This window comes from Micromys minutus, assembly GCF_963924665.1.
Source record: "Micromys minutus genome assembly, chromosome: 6".
NCBI lineage: Eukaryota > Metazoa > Chordata > Mammalia > Rodentia > Muridae > Micromys > Micromys minutus.
In genome coordinates this window covers 29,515,747-29,541,586 of record NC_137975.1, presented here as the reverse complement: position 1 = coordinate 29,541,586, position 25,840 = coordinate 29,515,747, and the positions used below count along the sequence as shown (strand labels likewise).

The 25,840-nt window shown below is 42.3% G+C and overlaps 1 protein-coding gene across 1 annotated transcript in view; it reads left to right on the top strand.

Moving 5' to 3' along the window:
* The first annotated feature begins 3,157 nt into the window (after positions 1–3,157).
* The window catches only part of NEK7 (NIMA related kinase 7), a 124,059-nt gene continuing 101,376 nt past the window's right edge, over positions 3,158–25,840 (top strand). The window contains exon 1 of the mRNA XM_080918590.1: positions 3,158–3,320. The gene's annotated coding sequence lies outside the window, so the exon portion shown is untranslated. The remainder of the gene's footprint in view (positions 3,321–25,840) is intronic.

Here is a 25,840-nt window from a genome sequence, read left to right as displayed (position 1 = left end):
CTGTTTTTTAACAGAAGCTCATCTGCTAATAATCCACTAACAATTGCAAGGAGCCATTAGGTGTGGGAAAGAAACTTGCTAATATTTTTCCTGGGTGCTTTCAGAGCATCACAGTTACTCTCTGACACTGTTCAGGGACGACCAGCCAGGGCCAGAGAAAAGTGATCTCCCTTGGGCTGTCTGTACTCTGACTTCCTCCTCTTGGCCCAGTTTTGTCCAGACATTTCAACAGCTTGACTAAGCCTCATCACCACTTAGCTGCCAAGCTGAGAGGCTGCCAGTCTCGCCAGTAGCTTTTTAAGTACAGCTGTTACCAGTACTATGTTTGAATCAAGAAGACCAGACCTTTCTGGTCTACCCCACTGGCCAGGTTCTCTCTCAAAGGAGAATTATTTTTAATATTACTTCATCATTCTTCTTCAGGGAAACATTTTTCCCCCTCATAAGTTTCTTTCCTTATGGAGAAATTACGTCTATGCCAGAACTGGTATGCAACATCTGTTTCGGGTTAGTTTATGGAGAGATGGTTTTGAGAATAAATACTGCTGATAATTTTTTTTCTTCTTACATGGGGCCAGCACACAAATATATATGAAAAAAAAAAAAAAAACCCAAACACCTTGAAGATTTGATTTTGAACTGAGAGGTTTTAAGTATGATATCCAGGTACCATTTATAACCAAGTTAATCTGATATATGTGATATCTGAGCTGCATGGTGATTGTGTATAAAAAGTGAGTTATTCATACAAAAGCACATAATTAATGCGGAGCCTGAAGCTCAAGCGGCATTTGGGGAGAAAGCTCAGAGGAGAGATGAATGGAAAAGCAGTTACAGGTGCTTCTGCTCGAAGTGTCCTGAGCCACAGGAGTCTTGGGCAGGCTTCTCTGTTTTTCCATTAGCATTTGCTCCAGGTCAGGAGACTGGCTGCTGGCACCTGGGAATAACCTTGCCTACCCACAAGGAAGGTGATATAAATTTAGAAAGAAAAAGTGCAGTGTCTTCTGTTTTGACCCCTTTCCCAGGCTTTGCAACACTGTATACTATTTATCCGTAGCCATGAAGCCTTTACAAGTAGGGACATAACACCAAAGGGATTCTTTGTACATAAAGGCTTTGCAGCCACTAAGGATGTGTGAGCTAACTTCTGCCCAATTTGACCCTCAGTCAGTGTTTGTTAAATATAGTGTTTGCTTATCAGTGGGCTATTCTGTATGTAGATAAATTGGTGGAGTGCTTATATTGGGCTACCTGTCAATCCACATTTTCTAAAAGGGTAATGTCACAGGGAGTAAGAATAAACTCTGACCCATGCATCTGGTCCCAGGTTCAATTTTATCTTGACACTGTCCTTTAGTGTTTCTGTAAGCTATGCCTGTACATGGCAACCCAAGTGACATTGTTCCTATGGCTGATTTGGTGTGATGTGACCATAAAATAGAGTTCAAATGCCAACTTATTGGCTTCATCTTATCTTCCTCTCATACACCACACTCAATACGCCAGAAACCCTTGTTGACCCTGTTATGGAAATGTATCTGAAGTCTGTCTGGCTTTGCTACTGTCTGGTATTGCTAGCATTCTGGTCCAAGTCAGAAAGTTTTGCGGAGACCATTATTGTCTCTTTTTAAACTTCTAGTTGCTTCATCCTACACTTTATTCTCCACAGCTCTGTTTTCTCTCAACTTACTCCTGTAATGAATTTACATTTTATTCAAAATACAAATATAAGACTTCAAATTTCTACACCTGTCCCTTTTCTGGTAGCTCGTCCCTTATTTCATCAGCCCCTCTCCCTTGCTCATTGGGTTGGATTCTACCATTGACTTCCTGGTTGTTGCTCCAACATGGTGAACCCATGTCCACACACGTGTAAAAAATTCTGCTTCCTGAGTTGCATGCCTCCTTTTCTCTCTTCTTCAGGTCTTTGCCCAAATTTCAAGTGACTTTCCATGATGACCATATTTAAAGGGGCATTCATATCCCCAGCTCTATTTCTCTATGAAATAGATATAAAAGACAATAGGTAATCTGGACTTTCTCACTGCAGTTAAGTTTTATGAAAGTAGGGCTCTTGTATGTAGGTGATCACTGAGCCCCCATCTCAGAACTCTATCTGGCAAATCTGTACACTTTAAACACGTGCACCAACGTTACCTCTTGAAATTTAATTTTCTTCCTAAAATTAAAGTTTGCGGGGTTTTTTTTTTTCTAATTATATTTCACACACTTGCATCCGTAGGGATGCCACACTGCCTTACGGATGTCAAAAACAACTTGTGGGGACTCAGTTCTCTTCTATTATGTGGGTCCTGAGAATCAAACTCCTGAGCCATCTTGCTGGCCCTAACTTTCTAAATCCTACTTCCATTGTTTTAACACATTTGAGCTATACACCGGTATTTTTTTTTTTTTTTTTTTTTTTTTTTTTTTTTTTTTTTTTTTTTTTTGTCTCTATTTCCCTTGGCAGGGAAATGAAACCAGAGAAAGACCTAGTGATTCTGAACGATGAGGTGCTCAAGCATACTGCTTTATCTCCACTGTTTCTAAGGAGAGCCCTTAAAGCTATTCTTCCAAGAAAGACTGGCCACGGAATGATCAGAATCTAGGCACTACAGACTCTACACTGCCTCCTAGCCGTCTGTCCCAGCAGTTCAAATCCGGTTAGTGTAACAGTAGGAATCAAAGCTTTGCTTTTCAACAGCTCCATGCACTAGGGAGAGAACCATAGTGCAAATATGTGACGTGTAAACTAATTTATGTAAGGTACTATTTCTGCAATGCCACTTTATAAGTGTTCCTGTATCTCAAAGATCTTGCATATCCTACCATCTAGTTCAACTTTCGGAAGCGTCCTGGGAGGCATGTCCAATGCTGGGACCCTAAAAGCCTAGATTTGCTTGGCCAGACTCTGGGGAAGCTCTCGTTTGCTTGCACCGACACCGTGTAGAGGCAGCTTGAAAGCACTTGGGGGAAAAAAAAAAGAATGGGATCAAAACACGCCGATCCGAAGGCAGGGGCCAAAGACCGTAAGCGAGGCACACCCCAGTTCTCTGGAAAGTGGCAGCGTGGGCTCCCGAGCTGGGTGCGGGCACGGGGAGGGGCCTGCGGCGGCCCGCCCTCTCCTCGGGGATGCCGGGATGTTTACCCTCCTGACAGCCGCGGCCGGAGGAGGAGCGCAGCCGGGAGGATGGGCCGCCGCTAGGCTCGCAGTGGGAAGCGCCGGCCGAGCAGGGTGGGAGCCGGCGCTTGCAGCGGCGATCGCCCGGGGATCCCGCAGCCCTGCAAGCCCGCCTGGACCGAGCTGCCCCGGCGCCGCGGTGAGTATGCACGGCCCGGCCGGGTGGGGCCGGTGCGGGAAGCCGGCGGGCCGCCTGGGGCCTCGAGCTCGCATGCCTCCGAGGACAGGCCGGGCGGTCTGTAAGTGGCGGAGCGCGGTGCAGGCCGCTGGCTGCGGGAGCTCAGATTCTAGGGCCGCTTCGACCTCCTGGAAGCTCCACTGAGGCGGAGGTGGCGGCAACAGGTCTCCCGGCTCCGACAGGAGGAACTCCAGCGAAGACCCGCCTCCGGGCCGTGCTCATTGGTCACCTTGGCTATTTACCGCTCGCGGATTGGCTCAACCGATTCGGCTGCTGCCCTGTTTAGAAAAGTGAAGTTCAGGGACCGGGGAGTCGAGTGTGTGTGGGGTAGCCAGGTCGAGGACCGATTGAGACCGATCCAGGGCTGGGATGCCGCAAAGTGTGAGCTGAGCCGAGTCACAGATGGGGCGAAGGTGAAGTTAGAGAGGCCATGGAAGATGCTGAGCAATGTCGGCAGCCTCCGCTTGGTGCTGGAGGCCTTGGGAGACCCTCAAGAGATGCATTTATTGACTCACGTACTGTACTCGAGTAGCCCAAGTCTTTGCCCGGGCTATACACTAAGAATGTATTTACTTTCGAGTAAGATACATTTGTGCCCTTTACAATTCTGGTGATGGAACTGAATATAGTAAACACAATCTAGAGATGAAATGACTTTATTTTCCTTTTTGAGATTGCTAATCTTAAAGGTTATAGTAAAAACAACCAGATACCCGAGGTTTATAGAGTATTATTAGGGCCACTCTTTAGTTTCTCCTCCAAGGAATCTGCATTTCCCAGTGGGCGCGTTGCCTACAGCCGTTCGCGACGGTGCGCTTTGATAGGTTGCCTTACAGAATAACGTTCCGAATATACGGGTTATAAATCTGTTCTCTTCTAGACGATGGGATGTTGACGTGATCCTAGAAGGATTTAGTACCCACACTCAAAAATGTATAGTTTGGGACCAACCGGACAAACTCTGAAAATGATGAATAAAAAATACAGCCTGCAGTGCTGTGTAACATTTCTTACTAGTATTCAGGGCCGCAGTATTTCGTGATGGCCAGTGCACTTGATTGAACTGGCGTGCAACCTAAGCAGTTATTTCGTCTTCACCTAGATCCGGTCCATAACTTGCTTTACATCCCAACCCGTTGCATCCTCTGCTTTGGCTGGCGGGGGGTGGGGGGAAGACTTGACTTTTTAGAGGGGCAGAAAAGTGGATGGTGAGCGGAGAGCCTAGGGGCAGGGACTCTGGGCCAGAGTGGAGGGCGAATCTGGACCTAGTGACCATGCAGTCTTCAGATTACACTCCAAGGTGGGAGTCCCCGCCCTTCAGGGCACTGACAGCCTCCGCAGCCAATAAACAGCGAGGACAGCCGGCCCCAGCTCAGGAGGGCGGGTACTTCCTACTGCTGCCCTGGACTAGGAGAGGGAGGCCAAGTTTCTCTGAGGATGCAGGCCTGTGGAAAGAAGGTTGACAGGCTCAGTCTTGTATAAAAACCAGAGGGGAGCGGGCCCTGGTTTTCTTTGTGCCCCCCTGTTAACTTTCAAGATTCGAGCCCAGCTTGAAGTCACTGCTTCCACCGAAACCATAGTAGATAAGAAACGAACCTGGTCAGCAAATTAAATATAGTCCGCGACTGACTGGGGCTTTTGCCTCGAGATCATCTGAAACTGAAAACCAAGAACTCACAGAAGAAAACGCATTAGACGCTCTTTATGTCAGCGTGGCAATTTTAATACGGTGAAAGACCAACATCACTTTTAAAGAGTCAAGACTGCATTTTCAGACTAACAGACCTGTTTTGTAATCCGAACTACTAAAGTTTATTTATATGGATAATACCTGTCTCCGGCCATTCCTTCCCCACAAACGCCTTCTTCCGTGGACACTTAGTTTCTCTCCAGCCTAGTGAAACAGAAGATAATAACCCCTGTTTATGATGGCCGCAGTAGCGGAGGAGGGGAGCAGAAGCCACTGACTGGCCTGTCCTTACTAAGTAAAAATCCAGCATCTCGGTTTCAAATAAACCGAAGTGCAGAGCGATTACACTCTGTAAAGGTAATTCTTTTAGGACTCCCCTCTCAATTCCAGGCTTCTGATGATCGCAGTTGATGCCTCTCAGCCCTGGCTTACTACAAACATTAAGTATTGAGCATTTCCTAAAAATAGAATAAAGTGAAATTCCAGTGATTTTTTTTTTTTTAAAGTCGGTTTGGTTATTATAAGAATTTTTAGGGTAGCTGTTCTCATTTTCATCTGTTTCTTTTCAAAGTTTTGATTAGTGTGTGGGCAGATATTTTTACTTCACAATGTGAACCATAGTGCAGAAACAAACTTACTGGTAGTTCTGAAGGTGTGTGAAATTTGTAGTTTGGAACTATATGTCATAATTATTTACTTGGAATTGCTTTATATGCAGTCCTACAAATATTGCAACATTTTTCTAAGAACCATTTCTTTATACTTTTGAAGTTGTTTCATTTTAATTCTTCCTCCTACAATTTATTTTATTAATTATAGCTGATATAACATTGGATATATAATTATGCTCAAGCATATTCATTTGTGGGATATAATTTTATAATTTACAGTTTAATTTTCTTTTTCTTGACGTAGGGTTTTACTGTAGCCCATACTGGCCTGGAACTTACTTTGTATTCATCTCAGGCTGGCTTCGACCTCATGCTATACTCCTGCCTCAGCCTCCTAAGGGCAGAAATTATATGCATGAGTTATGGTCCTTGGCTTAGAATTTTTAAATTTATATAATTTATATAGCTGCAAAATGTCTAAACTACTGATTTGTAATTTTCCAGCTCATAGTTTGATTATTCCTATGGTGTTGCATATGTCTCAATTTTTTTTTTTTTCCTTTTAAAGAGCTTTATCGTTCATGGTTTTATAGTGATGGTTGGGACTGAGGTCAGATGCTAAGGAACATCCTTTCCTTTTTTGATCAGGATAATTGATTTTTTAAAATCCTTATATAAAAAAATTGACTTCATCATACTGTGTATATAATGACTGAATAGGAGGAGCTTTGCTGGAGTTAATAGCTAGCCACATTGTACCAGTGAGGAAAACTTACTGGTTTATAAAATGTACAGATGTGTGTTTTATATCAAAGCAGAGGTAGTTCTTTTTGCATGTTACCACAGCAGTTAAGAGCTACTTTTAAACTTCAGGCTGCTTACGTACAGATGGGTTCACTAACCCCAGACAGTCTCATAATCAGTATTTTTGGATTTGTGGGCTGTATTGTCTCAATACAGCTCCTGCTTTTGCAGCCATAGACAATACCCATATATGTGCATGTAGCTGTCCTTCAATAAAACTTTATTTATATAGACGATAACATCTAAGGCCCACACATGAATTCTAAGCCATTGAGTTTCCAACAACAGTACACTGTGAAAGTTTTTATTCCTAGTACATGTGTATAATGTCCACTGCACATTACCTGACTTTGCTTATTGATGTGTTCATTACCATACCACATAGGTTGGTATCCTGTTGTGAAAAATAAGGGCGTAAAAATATTTACTAGACTAGAACAGATGTAGAAAAGATTTGCTAGAGAAAATAATCTACAGGAAGAGACAGAGATGCAGGGAGCTAATACTCAGAATAGCTTAGAGAGGGGATGGGAGTTGTCTTTGTAGAGGTTTAGACAACCTTGGCCTCTGGGGACTCCAGACTCATCCTGTGATATGAAACTAGTGTGTGAGTGGGTGCTGTGTTCTGCTTCCTCTGTCGGCAACTCAGGTAGGAGCCGATGCCACCCATTTATTTGCTTTTTAGTAGTGATGTTCTTCACACAAGCAATGCTTCATTAATTAGTGTTCATTTTAGCTACTGTTCAAATGACTGTTACCATTAGAGGGAATTCTCAGCTTGTGTGATTTAGTAAGTTTTTTTTTTTTTCTTTTTAATTATTAACTTTTTAAAAGAAAAGTGAAAAGAGGAGAATGAAAGCGCAGGTCTGGAATCCTAGACAGGGTCAGGAGCTGAGGTAGGGTGTTGGCAATGCCACTGTAGCTCGGGCTGTGGAATAGCTCAGACAACAAGCACATCCGCAACAGAACACCACCGCCAACCCCTGGGGGGAAAAGGGAAGAAAAAGGGGACTTTGTCTAATGAAAAAGGAAAATAATAAATAACTAGAAGGGGGCCTGTTGTCAAGGAGCGTGTGGCCACGGGGGTTGGGGCTAGTTAGTCTAAGAAAGAATTTTGGGCTGGCTGGGGGGGGGGGGGGCAGCTCTTGAGAAGCTGTGGAATGCTATGGAAAATGAAACACCTTTGCAAATCACACAGCAGAATGTGTCCTGGACAGGAGTGGATCTTGGTTGTAGGAATTTTGACTCAGCAAGTCCTCAGGGAGGCCAGGTGGAAACTGGGACTTTTTAGAGCTTGTGGTCGGTGACCTTCAGCTACAAGGAACATCTTTATCTGACCCTCCCGCACATGTATTCCCTTTGCTTTGTTTACCATGATGAGAAGAAACTCCTACCCAATGTACTAGGTTAGTTTCTTCCTCCTCCTCCTCCTCCTTTTATTTAATCACCTGCATTGAGTAGTCTTTTACTGCACCGACTTTAGTTTTTCCAGCTCTCCTCAGGTTGCTTTGAATTGTAAATGAGAGCATCTTTGTAAGTGTAGCAGAGTCTGTTCACCCAGTGCTGGTTTCCTTTCCTCCCGTTTCTCTATTCATGGAACTTTCAGTGGACGGAAATAGCCAACAGATTCTTCTGATTAGGCTTGGCCTGGCCTTGTCTGATGAGGGTGCCTCACAGTTTGGCAGCTGCATCTTCCTCGGCATGATTTCTTCTTTCCCTTTGCCCAGTGATTTCCATATTTATAATTTAATGCTTTGCACATTTGAGCTAGCATTTTAATGGCTTCTTTTTTAAAGTGAAGCTGCATCAAGGGGGAAGTTGCCACCCTAGGTGTCCTAGACCTATACCCTAGCCATTCCCACTACAGAACTGGTATCACTGATATAGTCCTGGGACTCTATGCCTTTGTGAGTTTCTTAGAGCTGCTATCACATACTAACTGGTTGGCATCATAAAACAACTTGGACTGATTTTATTCCACTTTTGAAGGATGGATATTAGAGAGCAAATTTCTCTGTACAGTTTAGGGACTTCTTCTCTGCCTTCCTTTTTCTTCCTCCTACTCCTCTTCCCCCTTCTCCTCTGCTCCCTTCTCTTTCTCCTCTCCCTGTTTCTCCATCCAGGATTGGTGGCAGACTTTATCTTTACCTGGTTAATAAATGTATCACTCTAACCTGTCTCTGTCACATGCTAGCATCTCTGTATGTCTTCATCTGTCTTCCTATAGAAGTACACACTAACAGCCACATCTTTTTAAACTTAAGGTTTATGTTGGCTCATAGTTTGGGAGGTTCCAGTCATTAGCGTCAGAAGAGTCGTGGGAGAGACTTGACCATGGTTGGCAGGAGTGTGTGATATAGCTTATTCATAGCTTTAGTGGTGCTGGAAACAGACAAGGGGACAGAAGCAGGGCTAGGCTTTAACTCTGAAGGTACTCTTCCTCTCCACGTGATATACCTCTATAAGCTAGACCCAGTGTCATAAAGGATGTGATCTCCCAAACTGGAGATGGAGTGTTCGAACATGAACCCACAGGGAACTTCTCACATTCAGGTTACAACATTCTGAAGACTCACAGCTATCTCACAGTTCAGGCTAACTCAGTCTCAAGAGTTCCAGCCTTATTTAAAAGTCCAGAGTTTTAGCTGTGAACTCCTGCAAAATGGAAAATTGGCATTGTATGTATTCAGTGTACAATGGATGGCGCAAAGTAAGTGTGGAGGGATGGGGCCCAGCAAGGAAAGGCTCCAAGAGAAATCTGGAGAGCAAACCACAACTTGTGGAGCTCCCTACCCAGCACTTGGTCCCTTATTAGCATCCTCTCAAATCCATGGGCTTAGATAACTCCGCAATGGGTTTCTGCCATTTGTAATATTGTGACTTCTTTGGGGTTTAGTCTATATCATACCTGTAGATTTTCTCTGCAGACATTATGTTCTGGCATCTCCTATGTTCTAGAGTCTCCATTGTGACTTAGACTTCACTCTTATAGAATTGTACTTTGTCCTCTCAGAGTCTCTTCAGGGGATCGAATTTTGCAACACACACTACCTCTAATCTTCCTAGCGCTTAAAATTTAGTGACAGTGTATTTATTTGTACTCTTTACTTAGATTCCGTGCTATAGGAAGGGTTTTGAAATTTCTATGGCTTTTGTCTATAATGCCAGATTTTAAGCTCATGGAAGGGCTGTGTCTTTGAGATAAAGACGGGCATTGTTTTATACAGTTATAATAGGAATAGTACTCTACTGAAACAGTGAAATGGATGTTCCGGAACCAAGTCTATCATTTCCCATTGTTATTTTGTAGTTTCCCTGAGGGGACTGCAAATGTCTAACTTACTAAATCATGTATGTTCAGAAGGAGAAGGGAGCTGACAAAGTATAGATTAGACTTCTCACTGAATGTGGGAATAAGCCAAAACCCAAGGACTCAAGTTCCTCAGCTGGATCTCATTGGATCCCATTCCTCCTGATGGGACAGCTTAGTGTTTTTGTTTGTCTTTCACTTTCTAATAGTGGTGAAGCCTGTGTAATGTCTCCTGATGATACGCTCAGTGTGCCTTTTCATCCTGAATTATGAAATTTGTTGTGTTTTGTTGGTGGCTCCTGTTTGCTCAGTAAAGATTTGCTGAGATGGGTGACACTGTCCTCTTTCCAGCACACATATTAAGACCTTAAACACTTTATTCAGTGAGCAGATACCTGAATGCTGAAGTGTGACCCTGTGAAGTATTCCTGTTGCAGCAGAAAAAGAGAAACATTAGGACTTGATGCTCTGTCTGTACTTTGAAATAGGTTTAAGGAAGAAGAAAAGACCAGTATGAAAGCTTGTTCTAGGTAGGAGTGCTTACTTACTAGTGAGAACAGGAAAAGTCAGTGTTCCTGGGTGTAAGGAAAAGATGACGGGGCACCAATGAAAGGAAAAGTCACAGGGCACCAATGTTGTGAAAGGATAACGATCCGAGTCACGGCACCAATGTTAGGGGAAGGATGAAGAGTGTGGGGGGCATATGGCCCATGGAGGTGCGGCGAGGCCTGAGGGCAAGGGAGATGCCTCTGAGGGGTCCATGTTGGGAATCCCTTCCCTGAGGGACCAGCCACACAACAGTATAGTACGGAATAGAGTTTATTCAGGTCATGGGAGAGTTAAGAGGGTGGTAGAGGCAGAGAGAGAGAAGTAGAGGAGTAGAGGAGTAGAGGCCGGCCATGAGCACGTGGGAGAGAGGGGGAAGGGAAGGGAAGAGGGAGGCTGCAAGAGCACAAGGGCAGGAGAGGCCAAGAGAGAGAGGAGGGGTCAAGCAGCTCCTTTTATAGTGTCAGGTCACTGGGGCGGAGCATACCTGGCCACTGCTGGGTAATTGAGGGGTGGGGTATACCTGGCTGTTGCTAGGTAACTGAGAGGTGGGGTTTACAGAATCCCAACACTGGGTACTCACAGGTTGTCTGGTCAGATAGCTTTATTAGTAAAAGTTAAGCATTGTTACTTAGTATATTGAAAGTTTAAAATAGCCACTCATGTTCTCATACTGTTAATTTCTTCTTCTTCTTCTTCTTCTTCTTCTTCTTCTTCTTCTTCTTCTTCTTCTTCTTCTTCTTCTTCTTCTTCTTCTTCTTCTTCTTCTTCTTCTTCTTCTTCTTCTTCTTCTTCTCCTCCTCCTCCTCCTCCTCCTCCTCCTCCTCCTCCTCCTCCTCCTCCTCCTCCTCCTCCTCCTTCTCCTTTTCCTTCTTCCTCTTCTTCTTCCTTCTCTCTTCTCTTTTCCTCCTTCTCTCCTCCTCCTCATTCTTCTTCTACTTTTTTTTCTTTTTTTGCTATGTATCAAACACCAAACGGTGCTTAAGTTTCCCTTACTTTTTTAGTCAGTGATTTATTTTTAGGAAGTAAGTTGGGTGTATTCATTGTGTGTGATCCCTGTGTGGTGACAGTTCTTGTCAAGTAAAAATGATCAGTTCTATGGGATCTCATGATTTCTTTAAATAGTAAATTGTAAATTTACATAATTCATTTGTAAACTGTAAAATTGAGAAAAACTTGTATGGCTTTTCAAAATTGTTTCCTGAGGCTGTGGTCCTCAGAGTGCTATGTTAGAAGTTCTGATTTGATGATTATGAAGTTTGGGATCGGAAGGATTGTTCTGTGTTGGAAATGTACATTGTTAATACAGCATGCCAATGACTCAAGCAGGGATCCCTCACACCACCAACAGAGGATGTTCTGTTGTAGCATCTTTTCCTTTTTATTACAATGAGAATTCTTTCCTATTGCAGATATGATTCCTATCAGAGATCTACCCTGTCTTGGCTTAGCTTTCATCTAGCAATCAGAGGCTCCTAGCATATGTGAGCAACGTCTACGCTCAAAATATGGACGAGTGTTTTGAAATCATTCTTAGAAACTAACTATAAATGGCTAAGTAAAGAAGATAAATATTTTCTAAACCACAACCGAGCAAAGCAGAGAAGCATTCCGCTTTCACCTCAGATAAGGTGAAGGAGAAAAAAACAGCCTTGCCAGCATTAGCCTGTCCCACCCCTTAGAGTTAGGTAGCTGCTTCTGCTGTGTGTGCAGCCACACTTTGCATGGTTCCAGGGCTTGGAGCTCAGTGTGAAAACTTACAACTTCCTGCTCCTGCTCCCGAGTTCTTTTTTTATTTTATTTTATTTTATTATTATTTTTTTAACCTAAGAGCAAACGTCCTCTGCTTTGCCCTGTGGAGCTTTTTCCTGTAGCTCTGGAGGCTGGAAACCTGCCCTGTGCTTTCCCACCCTCGCTACATCGGAGTCTTCTGTCTTGAACGTCTGGCCATGCTGGAGCGTGGTCAGGAACATTAGGATGAGTAGCTTGCTCTTCCCCATCTTTTCCATGACTGCCTTCTTTCCACTCGGTGCTTTGATAACATGTGACTGGTACTTGGGCTTCCTCTGTCTTCCCTCCCCGTGTCTAGATTCAGGCTTTCGGATACGAAGTTTGTGGTCTAAGAACGCTGGCTCGGTCATTTGAAAGCTGTTGCCAGTGATTTCTGTTTTAAACATACACTTTATGAATGCTGTAGCTCCTCTTTGTTTATGACCATTTCTCTGATGCTCTATCAGAGGACTGAGTACGGGTTCAGTATAGTATCTTACCACACACCTAAAGCAGGGATTGACAGTACAAGCTAACCGTATAGCCATGAAGCCCAGTTCCTGGTCTGCCCTGGGGGGAGCATGTGTAACTTTTGAGTCCTGTATGGGTGAAGAGGCTGAGCTGAAAGGTGGAGGACTGATACAGTTACAGAGCGGCAGCACATCTGTCTCCTGTGCTCCTCCAGTGGGCAGGGCCTCATTCTAGGATTCTGCACGCGGTCAGTGAAGTTCCACACTTTCTGCCTTGGAAACCTTGCAGGCTGTTTTGCATGCATGTTTTGAAAATGTTCAAAGGATGAACCAGTTGGCTGCACACAGTTTGCTGCTAAAGCAGGTTTCAAAACAGGGTGAACTTTTCTGGAGCCCTGTTTGCCAGGGACAGGGCATGGGACCTCTGGAGTCTCCTGGCCTCTGTCATCTCGTTCTGTAATTCTGATGGCCTTTGTTTCTTCCTTTTCCTTGATTCTTATCCTTTCGTTCTTTAGCCTTCCATTCCCAGAGAAACTTAGAGCTTGTCCGAGTGGCGGAAGTGAATAGAACTGGTGACATTTAAGGAAAGGGCCATAACAGAAGAGAGGAGGAATATCCCAGCCAAACAGTGGCATTTGGGAGGTATGGATACAAAAATAGAAACATGTTGTAAACCTGGAAGAAATAAGATACCATTAAAAGGGAGAGAACCTAACCATCGGACTGAACATGGGAACCCTAATGAAGGAGCTGGAGAAAGGACTGAAGGAGCTAAAAGGGTTTATAACCCCATGGGAAGAACAAAATAATTAGCGAATCAAACCCACTACAGTTCCCAGGGACTAAAACACCAACCAATGAGTTCGCATGGAGAGACCCATGGCTCTAAGTGCATATGCAGCAGAGGATAGCATTCTCTGGAGTCAATGTGGTGAGAGGCCTTTGGTTCAGGGAAGGCTTGTTTTCCCAGTGTAGGGGAACGCCAAGGTGCTGAGTGGGAGAGGGAGGTTAGGAGAGGGAACATCTTCATGGAGGCACTGGGAGGGGAAGGGGGAATGGGATTGGGGAAAGGGGATAACATCGGAAATGTAAATGCAGAGAATATCCAATAAAAAAAATTACAAAGAAAGGGAGGGTACCACAGAGCAGATAGGAGAAAGGAAGACAGGTGAGTAACTTTCCTTGCTGTTCTGTCATGCAGCTGACTCTGAATCACAAAACTGGAAGCATGTGGTGTGTGCCCTGGGTGACTAGCATTCCTCTAGTTTGGGATTAAGGTGGGAAATAACACATTATGATTTACCTTTGCATGATTATTGATTGCAGATTTAAAAAAAGTTGCTGGTAACGTCGGCGCTTGTTGGTTGTTTATGCAAGGACAGACAATTTTAGTTAACCCATGGCCGGAATAGCCTGTTCCTCTTCTGCCAGTGCTAAGCTTATTTCTCAGAAATCTCAGGAGGTGCTTCACTTGGGGTCCGACTGTCATATTTACGCTACACAGTGAGTCTGCAAGACTATGTTCCAGATGGAAGCACATTTCCAGCTTTCTGCTTCTTACATCTTAGCTTTATGTATAGAATGTAAGAGTGAATTAACCATTAGCATTGTATAGGATTGCCTGGCTCACTTATTTTCAGTGAGAAGTCCATTTCTACATAAACTGACCTATTTACATATACTGACCTGTCTACAATACTGACCTGTCTATACTGACCTGTCTATACATACTGACTCATCTCCATAACTGACCTATCTATACTGAATCTACATACACTGACCTATCTATACTGACCTGTCTATATATACACTGACTTATCTACATACACTGACCTATCTATACTGACCTGTCTATATATTCTGACTTATCTACATACACTAACCTATCTATACTGACCTATCTATACTGACCTGTCTATACTGACCTGTCTATACATACTGACTCATCTACATAACTGACCTATCTATACTGAATCTACATACACTGACCTATCTATACTGACCTGTCTATACATACTGACTTATCTACATACACTGACCTATCTATACTGACCTGTCTATACATACCAACTTATCTACATAAACTGTCTTATTTATACTGCATCTACATATACTGACCTATCTGTACTGACCTGTCTACACACCCTGACCTATCTCTTTTGATTTGTTTCTGTGTTCCCTTGTTTTTAATCAACCTGACAACATATCCCTTTTTGGATAAGTTGGCTTGTACTTTCCTTTGTTTGTTCTGTCTTCACGCTTCCCGCACCTCAGCTATGCCTTCTAGTTATCAAAGTCATCTTCATCTTTTAAACCTCTGCCCAGTTTTATGAGGAAACTGTAGAGGTATCTGCTTCTCTGCTTCTGGCCTAGAGGGCTCCCTTACTGCAGATAGGCTTGTCTCGCTTTCTTTCCTGGAATGTCGGTTTCTGGAAGGTGTGAATCATGTCCTGTGCACTTTTGTGTTTCCGATACAGCCCGGTACCATTCTTGTCAGAACTGGCCTTTCAGGGAATGGCAGATGCCTGTTTCCCAGAGACTCTAAGGAGCAGGGGGGTTGGGCAGGTCCTATCATTGAGAGACCAGATGTCCAGAACAGTTGAGCAACTGGTTTCAGGGAAGGCAAGGATGGATGGCAGACACATGCTCCTGCAGTGCACACATTGTAAGATGGGAAAGATTGTAAGCTGTGAATCAGGCGAAAGTCTGAGTGCTCGCTGTCAAGGTGCTCAGGGACCATGACAGGAGAGCTGGGGTGAGCTAGGAACTAGGATTACATACATGAGACTTGGGTTTGATACAAGAAAGGATACCGGGTCAAAAGAGACATTAGTTAGGTTGGTGATTAGATATATTAGGTATTTCTATGAGTAAGATAGAAAGTGACTAAGTTCCTGGAATTAGGCCATAGGTTAAAACAGGACCACAGGTCAGATTTATTTAACTTGAAGATGATCTATTAAACATATTATGAATAAATAAAAAGTTCTGTAGGTGTGTGGAGAAAGATACTATTTCTGGGGGTGTTTGTTGGATAGCTGAGAGCCAAGTGATACTCGTAGGCAGTCAGTGAGATGACTTCTGAGCTTAGCAGAGGGCATGGTCCAGAACTAGCAGGTTTCAGTATCATAGAGGGGCAGTGATGGACCACGTGTAGAGGAAATGTGTTCCAGGCCCTTTCCATCCGAGCTCATTTAAAAGAACAGTTTTGTTGAAAGGTAAATCAGTTTTCATGAATGCTAGGGACAACTAAATGGTAACTCTTACCAGATTTCAGTACATTGTATAAGGTAAGGTGCTTTCAATCAAAACAATCCTGAGATTCCACCTCACACCAACCTGAATGGCTAAGATCAAAAATTCAGATGACAGCAGATGCTGGTGAGGATGAAGAGAAACAGGAACCCTTCTCCACTGTTGGTGGGGTTGTAAACTGGTACAACCACTCTGGAAATCAGTCTGGCAATTCCTCAGAAAATTGGACATAGTACTACCTGAAGACCCAGTTATTCCACTTCTGGGCATATACCCCAGAGACGCTCCAACATACAACAAAGATGCATGCACCACAATATTCATAGCAGCTCTATTTATAATAGCCAGAAGCTGGAAAGAACCCAGATGTCTTTCAGTAGATGAATGGATACAAAAATTGTGGTATATTTACACAATGGAGTACTACTCAGCTATCAGAAACAATGACTTTATGAAATTCTTAAGAAAATGGATGCATCTAGAGAATATCATCCTGAGTGAGATAACCCAATCACAAAAGAACATAATATGCAGTCACTAATCATTGGATACTAACCCTAGGAAGCTCTGAACACCCCAGAAACAACTTACAGACTATAAGAAGTTCAAGAAATACAAAGGCCAAAAAAAAAAAAAAAAAAAAAAACGAAAAAAAAAAAAAAAAAAAAGAAAAAGAAAAAGAAAATGAAAAGCCATTATGCTTAATCTTTGCACATCAAAAAAGCTGACTATTTCTAGGTTACATCTTGTTTTACATGTACTTTATGTTCATTGTAACTAGTAAGATTTTAATGCATACTATCAAACCTTTAAAAAATCAAGTACTGACAAAAATGTATTCATATACTTTTATGCAAAAATGCTTAAAATCTGTACATTTATCTTTGTTTTTTAAAATAAAGATGTTCAATTTTAAAAAAAGGAAAAAAAAAAGGTAAGGTGCTTTCTTTTATGCACCCGAATACTGTCATTTCTGTCCTTAGTAAATCTTTGTTTTTAAACTCTTAGTCCATGCCATCTTTCTGACCCTTTAGTTTTCTATTGTCAGAGCAACAGTTTCCATTAAATTCAGAAAGCTCAGATAATAATTTAACTGGATACCAACTTTGTAATTCCATTCTGAATCCCTGTATAGGTCACAGAAGAGTTGGAAGGGTAGAAATGATGTAAATACAGTACTTATGTGTGAAATTGTAAATAAATTCAATTAAGAATGAAACAGTATTCGACTACAACAAGATTTCCAAGTTTTGGGTTGACTTCTCTCAAGCCTGTAATGTAATAGAACAGCTTCAACCAATTGCATCAGAAATGTTGTTCCTTCAGGTAGTCAGGGTTTCTGGAGAAAATGTGTCTTACCTCTGTATGCCTGTGTGCGTTTAAAGGTACACACTTGCAGTTTGGCCTTATTTTCAGAACTTTGCCCAGAGAAACAACAGTGCAATTGCAAATGATGGAGGTGAGCAATAAGATAATTTGACCGATGTTCTGGGGAAGCAGGCTTTCAGCAGCTCCTGAGCTAACCTTCTGTCATCTATAGTCAGATCTGAAGGATAAAGAATGATATGAGAACACTTGAACTTATTTTCTCAGGAAGTAAAGTTTAAATTGTACTGTATGACCATGAGTTTATAGATAAGTTAACAGCGCTTGCTATGGGGCCGGAGAGATGCTCAGAGGTTGACAGCCCCTTTTCCAGGATGGGATTGAAGGTCATGAGGTTCATGGCTGCCTGGAACTATAGATCTGTGGGATCTGATGCCCTCTTCTGGTCTCCAGCGAAAGCACACACACACACACACACACATGCACACATGCACACACACAGCTATTCAAAGAATAGTTTGTGTAATTAGGGGTCTCAGTGTGATATCTACTTGTGTTTGCAGTTTTCTTTGAAGTCAGCTGTGTTCACCATGAGTACATGCTCTGCATTTTCTCTTTTAGTCTTAATTTGCACTGGGGATATGCTTAGTTAAAAAAGAGAACAAAAAGCTGTAATTACTATACCTTTCCTGTGTGTGTTTACCTGTTGTGGGATAGACAAAGCTTGAAGTTTGGTAGAAAAAAGTAACAAAGTGGCCTTTTGTTTGGGTAAACTTTGATTATGTCCCACTAACCTAATTATTCATTAAATAGACAGTGGCTGTGACTCAGGTCCTAAGAATGTTGATGAAAACATTCCCTGAAGAGAGCAGTAGAAACCCTGTGTTCTAGCTTGTCTTCTTAGCCAGGGCCTGATTCTTTATCCAGGTTTTAGGAGCATACAATGAATTTATGAGACAGGGTTTACTTTATGCATTCTAGTAAACTGTAGCGTGTAAAGCAAAATGAACTGTGGGTTATCAGAAGGCAAGCAAAAATTGTTAAATTAATAATTATAGGCAGTTAAGCAACTCACAAGTATAGATCGTAACATTTGTAATTCAGAAACATTGTTTTGTCTTTATTTAGACAGACGTGTTTTCTGCCCTTTTGCTAATTTTTCTGTTAGTGCTTGTTTCAGACCAAAGATTGTTGGAAAAATGGCTTTATAATATATAATTCATACGAAGCCAAGTGTCTCTAAATTATTTGCCTGCATTCCATAGGGCCATGTCAACTGTATTTTAAGAGAACTCAATAAACTCGGTAGAATATTTTTAATAATCAGATTTGGAGATGGGTTTAAGTTATTTATTATGCTAGTTGGGTTTTGTGTGTGTGTGTGTGTGTGTGTGTGCGCGCACACACACACATATGTCTAACTTGACATAAGGTAGAATCATCTAGGAAGGGAGAGCCACATTTGAGAACTTGCCTCCATCTGATTGTCTTTTGATGATTTGTCTCTGGGGCACTTTCTTAATTAGTTAATGATTGATTTTGGATGTGGGAGGTGCTATCTTAGGCAGGTGGTCCTGAGAAAGGCAGCTGGATGGGGTGGGCTGAAGCTTGTTTCAGTTCCTGCCTCCAAGTTCCTAACTTCTTTTGATGGCGTATAACCTGTAAGTTATATAACTCTTTCCTTACCATGCTGCTCTGGGTCATGGTGTTGGTTTTGCAATATGAAGCAAACTAGCACGTTCATCTGAACTCTTTATGTCAGTGTGTTTGCTGTGACAATTAGCAAGAATAACAGGCTTTAGTTGTTGCTGTGTGAGCAAATGGTTGTCATAGGAGTCAGATGAGTGGCCTTTGTCTACAGTTAACCTAAACTGACAAAGTCTACCAGATATCTGTCTGTCTGAATATATATATATATATATATATATATATATATATATATATATATATATGATAAACTTCTTTAAAGATCCAAGTAGGGATGTTGTCTTTCACATTCTTACAAGCTGTGAAAGTACAGCAGGAGAAACAGTGCCCTCCCACCCTTTGGAGGATCATCCCTGACTCAGCCGGTGGTCTTTGGCACGGTAGCTTGTGTTTGTTGCTCCTGAGATGAAGATTCGGGATCTTGCTTGGACACTGCACCTGGACATAATGCACTTTCCTTTAATGAGGAACAACTGAGAAGGAGGCAGCCCCCTTGTCATCACCCCAAGCTAGATGCCTGTGTGAGTTTGCACTCAGTGTCCTGACCAGTAGGCCAGTAGTCTTTATAATCACTTTTTTTTCTTCCGACTTTGTTTATTCAAATATTTATTGGAGTTTGTGTACTGAAGGTATACAAATGAGGAATAAACATCCAGCTTCTAAGAAGTTCTTCTCAGATGTTTAGTAGATGGACCGACCTCAGATGGACAGATGACTAAGTCGTTAAAGTAGATGGTAACAGGAAGTGTGCTCGTAAGATTTTTTTTTTTTTTTTTTTTTTTTTTTTGTCCACTTGATGCTAGCTGGAGCCATCCGAGAAGAGGAAACTGCACTAGAGAAAAATGACCCTATCATATTGGCCTCTGAGCAAGTCTTCCGGGGGCATTTTCTTGATTCTTGATTAATGTTTGATAGAGGAGGGCCCACTTCTATTAATATAGGCGGTGCCAGCCTGGGCTGGTGCTCCCAAGGTGTATAAAAGGAAACAGACTAAAGTGGCCATGAAGAACAAGCCAATGGACAAGTTTCCTCTGTGGTCTCTGCTTTAGTTCTCGCCTTCAGGTCTGTCTTGGGTTCCCTTGACGGATTGTAACTAAAGCCCAATAAACCCTTCCCTTCCCAAGCTGCTTTTGCTTAGTCTTGTATCACAGTAACACAAACACAAACAAGCACAAAGGGTTATCTGGGAAGAAATGAAGTTGACTGTGGCAGTTGGCTAGTTAGAAAGGCTCATTCAGTAGCATTGGTACAACTGTGTCAGAGTCCTCAGTAGGGCAGAGCTGCTGGGACCAGGGGGCGGGTGTAGGGAATGTGAGCAGAGTTCTGGCTGGCGGAGAGACAGCCGGGAAAAAGACTAGCCAAGAGGGCGGCCGCCCCTGGAACTGGCTGCTGCCGAGATGAGTAAACCCAATAATGCCATATGGTTCGATGATGCTGGCTCTAGTGCGGGTTTATTCTCTTTTTAATATTTACCACAACAGAATGTCGGTTTGAAGTAACCTGGTATTTGAAGGAATATATAAATGGTGCATTAGGGCCAGAGTGTAGTATTTCTGTTGGGAAAGGATACTGATAAAGACATTGTGTATATTTAATGAGCACATAGAGTAGGAATGATTACCCAAACCAGGATGATTTATGAACAGGCGGCAGTACTGACAAGAATGACGTGGTCTGAGTTGGGGGGGGGAGGGAGGAGAGGAGGGGGGAGGGGGAGAGAGACTTGAGAGAGGAGGGGGAGGAGAGGAGGGGGGGAGGGGGAGAGAGACTTGAGAGGTTGAACTAGTACTAGTTAGGATTGTCTATGAAGGTAAGGGCATAAGTAATAGGGTTGCTGTATCCCAGAGAATTATCTGGGTTGCCGAGGTAGCAGTGCAGTCACTAAAAGGAATATGAGATGGAATGGCTTTAGAGTGTTGAAGACTTTAGACATCCTGTTCTTGGGCCGTTGGATGAATAGACACAGCCGTTCCAAATGGTAGTGTGGAGCTACAGGTTTGAGCTCATCAGCATGTAGGAGGCAGGGTCCTTGCCACTGAAAATGCATGACTATTGATTTAAATAATCAAGGGACTTACCGTTAAAGGAAACCCGAGCAAAAGAATCAGCAGCCTTGTTTATTGATTATGGAGCAAAAGGTGCATTTTGTATAGAAATGATAAAATAGATACAAGCATTTCCTCATCATACTCTCCATCTTAGCTTCCCCGGGCTCATCACTTATTGCGGCGAGTATGGAGTACGTGAGCTGCACATGTGTTTTCTAAACTGGTGATTAATGAAACCACGTTACTAGAGCCAGACTCTGCCTCAAGAAATTGAAGGGATCAAAGTGTCCTCTTTTATTATCACAAATGTCAAAAGTAATGGAACAGTTGTCACTTCAATTGTCTGAAGAAGACAGAGCGGTGGTTAAGAGAATTATTTGTACAACCAAAATATTTTCTGGATATGATGTCAGTAGCGTGATATGTTTACATTTGCAAGGATTAGAAAGATGTATGTCCCACATGAACTTTTGGAAGTTTCTCAGAAGTGTACTAGTGCAGGACTAAAATTTCTCAGAGGTAGTTGGGAACTGGAGACCTCTGAACTGGAGATGCTCTGAGGAGGAACATGGGATAAATGCAGATGCAGAAGACTCCACAGACGCTCTGCCGGACCAGAAATGCCCCACAATGCCAGAAACAGATAGGTTGTGCTTAGAAGGCTCTTAATCTGACTACTAGGAATTGAGTATTAGGGGACAGGGAAGAGCCTTAGGGTCAGTTCCTTAGCCCCTGTGCAGCCGTGCTCCACAGCCTCCAAAATGGGCAGCAGTGCTGCAGGAGGCTGGCAGAGAGCTTGCCATCACTGTTAGCAGAATGTCTAATAAGGAGGCTGGGCTATGTGCCTGCGTTTTAAAGCTTCATCCGATCGAAGCAAGAAGCCATGGTCCCCGTGGCAGGAGATAAAAATAGTGTGTACAGGGGGTGATACCGGAAGACACAGTGTAAATAAAACATCGCTGTGGAGTGATGGACTTGTTAACCATTTAAAGTAACAAACAGACCTCAGCTGGGTGAATTCAGGAGACATCCTCTTGGAAGCAATCAAGCCAGGGAGGAAAGATAAAGAAGTAGGCCAAGATCTATAAGGAACAGACAACAGAAAAGACAGAGGAGCAGCAGTGTGAATTCTAAAGTAGAATTAATGAGGAGAGTCATTGGACAAGGCTGAAGTCCTGCTTTATAAATCGCTCAGCACCCTGAGAAGCACTGCAATACCTGGAATCATTAAAGTAATATTTCGATCACCGGAATAAGGGAAGAAGTCTGAGCTGCCTTCACAATTAGGTCTCTAAAGCTTGGATTTTAAATTGTGCTTCAGATTTTTATAGTGACGGAATAGGGAGCTTCCAATCCTTGCTGTTGAGTTGTTGTACTAAAACCTGCCAGAGTTAGGACCCAAAGAAAACATTTTGATCTTATATTCACCAAGCTGTGTGCACTAGACTCCCGGGCTTCCCCAAAGCAGTAATCTAGACTGAAGAGAAATTTATAGCCAGAGCAGTTTGGAAAAAGATGCATTAGCCATCTTTGGGCACAGTCCAGTGCACTGTAGCATATTTAGGAACATGCTAGCTCTGTATCTTTCAGACTCATTTGACATGGATGCTGCCCTTTTGTATTTTGGTTATGAAATGCCAGTTAACAAATCATAGGAGGTTGGGCTTTCCAAACGCAGGCTTTGGAAAACATGAATATGAATTTACAAATCTGTTGTAAAATCAAACTGAAATCCTGGCTCTGCCTCCTGGGTTCTTGGGTTAAAGGTGTGCACCTCTCACCCGTCAGCTCTGTACTCTTAATTGCTATAGTTTGGCTCCTTACTCGTTCTAATAAGGAACCTTAGGACTTCATTGGTCTAGCTATTTAAGTGAAAACATTATTTGTAATAGAGTCTCATGGAATTTTAAGATTAAGATAGGCTTTGGAAAAAAATGTATTTTTTTTTCCTGTGCATTTTTCTTCATTGTAAAACATAGCTTTTCAGAATTGAAATAGATGCTCTTTAGGATAGGCTGTTATGTTTGGTTTGTGATCTAACAAGTGTTGAATTCTTGACGAACATAATGGCATAATCCTTAAGTGACTAGATACTTCTGAAGATCCTGGGTCGATGAAGGAGTATGCCCCTCAGGATACAGGATGCCGAGGGCAGCTTCACAGAGGAGAAGTGGCTGTACAGGAAAATAAAGGGATTGGGGACCTGAGCCTGGCCTGGAACTTTCCAGGATGTGGTTCAGTTTTGAACTAAACACAAATGTCTGTGGTCTTGGCGCCGTTGAATAGTTCTTGAAACCCTACCCTTGACCTGTGGCTTTGAAGAGTTTGAGAAAAATGTTCATATGCAGACTTCTGCAGTTGTTCCCACCAGGAAGGGGCTTCCGGGGGGCTTGGCTCAGCTAATTCCATCTCTGTGGGCTTACTTTCCTTCGCTTTATTATTGTTATTATTATTATTATTATTATTATTAGTGTGTGTGTGTGTGTGTGTGTGTGTGTGTGTGAGTGTGTGTATGTGTGTGTGTGTGATAGAGAGGGAGGGAGGGAGGGAGGGAGAGAGAGTGTGTGTATGTGTGTGTGAGAGAGAGAGGGTGAGAGAGAGAAAGAGAAAGATTGTGGCTTCTCTCCTCTGAGTTTCTTATCTTGAATTATTTCCCGTGGTGATGTTTTCAGAAACCACCTGTGGAAAATTGTGAAAAGTATAAAACAATCAGTGTATTTTTGCTGGACAAATACATATGAACAAAGAGTTTGTAAACCTTTTGTGTAGTTTCAGTATGGTTTTTAGTTCAAAACTAGTCTTGGCTTTACTATCTGAAAGTCTTTACATTCTCGAGCAAACCTGTCAGTCCTTCAGACATGCCATAATTTGTGTCTTGATGCTCACATTATTATTCTGATTTATTCCCGAATGTACACCGAGGCCCGTTCTCACTGTAGGTCCCTGAGACCATGAGCACAGTTGGATGAATTTCCTTTCCTTTCATAGCAGTCTGCCCCAGGATTGCATGGGAGTGGGAAAGGCACTGAGTCAGGCCCAGGGACCTCCTAAGCCTCATAGGCTCAGCTGCTATAAACTCAAGGTCAGAGGTAACAATATTGTTATCACTTAACACATTTCCTCCTCCTTGGATACATTTTCTGCTGGTAATTATGACTTTGTAACCCTTCTTTGATTATTATAGCCAGATTATAATCATACAGGGAGGTAATCAGAAGATAATGGTTTTCCTTGTTTGTTTTGTTTATTGAAGACTCACGATGAGAATATACCTGGGGTACGCTCAAGAAGAAGTTAATTCTTTTAATTCATAGGGAACAGCCGTGGCAAAGGAATTACATCGTTGTAGCCATTTACTGAAAATTGAAGTGTGAATTAACACTAGGCTTGGGGTGCACACATTTTCAATGTTGACTTACAGTAGGAAAACTGTCTGGACAAGTGTATGAGGTGATGCTCAAATCTACATCCCTAGAGATGGACTTCATGCTAAGTGAGGAGGAGCATTGGTGCAGGGGACAAGTGTTTCCACTGAGAATCTGTTTTTCGCCCTTTGCTCAGTAACTTTAAATATATTGTACTGCCCTTGTTTGTTGAGATAACTAATTATAACTTGAAATTTTAGAGTTACCTTTAAATTGTTTAGAAAAAAAAGCTAGCAGGAGTTAAAACTCTTTTTGTGAGATCAACCATCTATGCTTAGTGTGTTGTACTAAGCAAATAGAAAATTTTATTCTTCATGACATCTTATATTTCAAATTAATCAATAATTTTTTTTTCACAGAAAAATCTAATAGAGGGGTACCTTTGGAATTAACCACACATCGCTTTTAGGGCTGCACTCTAGGTGGTAATTAACCCGTAGCACCTCCACAACCCAGCCTGACTCAAAATGTCAATCAACTGAATTGGTGTGACAAGAGTTATTATTCATGAAGAAATTAAACTTGGGTGGAATTTAGCGACTAGAAAGGACTGGAGGCCACGCCACACTGTCCAGTAGCTTCAGTTGATACCTAGATAGCTCAGGTTCTGAGAGAATGGTCAAGACATCTGAAAGAGAAAACCCTCAGTAAACTTGTTGGAGTCTGTGCCCTGTCTCAACTCCTGCCTTCTCCCCCATGAATGTTCCTTTATGAGTTACACCAGGGTTGTGAAGGAGTAGAACAGCTGCAAATGTGAGACTGGAAACTCCCAAGTTTGCAGGACTCTTAGTCTCACTCACTGCCTGGCATGAGAAACAATCACTTAAGAATTTATTTTGCCCACAGACTAACCCATCATTTACATTGAAAATGTAATTTACTAACATTTAAAATGTCAGTCTTTCTGACTCATATTCTTGCTGCCAGGGTTGGGGCATTTGCTTTCAGTGTGTACTATAAAGAATTAAGTTCTAGGAAAAACAGACACTTCACTTAAAAGGACAGGTAAGGATTAGAGGTTGATGTAGAAAACTCATTAAACTTTGTCAGTTAATCAAGTACTGTTATGCTTTAGCAACACGGTTTTTCTCCTAACGTAAAAGTAATAAGTATGCATTTAAAATGGCTTTTTACATTTTATATGTTGAGCAAAATGTAGGTGGGTGTTCTTCAGGTTAATCTCTTCTTATAGAAATGGAGTGAAATGATTGAAAGGTGAACAGATGCGGCAGGTCAGTAGCGACTGTCAGAACGATCGGCTTCTAGAAAGTTCTGTGTATCGAGGTTTTAACTGGAAGACTAAATTCCAGAAGAATTAGAGATGCATGCAATGATAACTCTCATTTACAAACTTATATGTTCACGTACATTAGCCTTTCACTACCATTTATGGAGTTTTCCTCTTTTGTTTAACTCTTATGCTGAGGAACAGGTAGCCCTGTTTTGGCCTGTGTATCTAGGTAGAAAAGCCTGTTTTAATCTGATAGGCTGTGACGTGGTCACATAGGATGGATGTACA